This window comes from Colobus angolensis, unplaced genomic scaffold, assembly GCF_000951035.1.
Source record: "Colobus angolensis palliatus isolate OR3802 unplaced genomic scaffold, Cang.pa_1.0 Scaffold210, whole genome shotgun sequence".
Lineage (NCBI taxonomy): Eukaryota > Metazoa > Chordata > Mammalia > Primates > Cercopithecidae > Colobus > Colobus angolensis.
Window position 1 is genome coordinate 4,270,593 of NW_012115267.1, and position 400 is coordinate 4,270,992.

The window sequence follows — 400 nt, forward strand, 5'->3', positions numbered from 1 at the left end:
CAACCTCGGTGAGGGGAGTAAAACCCTGTCTCAAAAAAAAAAAAAAAAGTTAAAATAAACTAGTATATGTGTGTTTTGATGCAAAAGCTAAAAGTCCATGCATAGTTTTTTCATAATTGTTATTTTTCATGAACTTATTGAAATCCCCTATTATTTGCCGTTAATTTTCTCATCTTATTAATTTCTATATACATACAGAATTTCCAATTTGTGTAAATCTTTCTTCCCCGTTACTGAGCAATTATTTTAAATTTGAAAAATATGAGCTATTTTAATCTACATTTTTGTTTTCTACTTCTGAATATTTTAGAGAAAATATGGATAATGAGACTTGTAAAATAGAGATGTTTGGAAGTTTCTGTTACCAATGACAAATTAATTTTTAAATAATTTCAGGAAA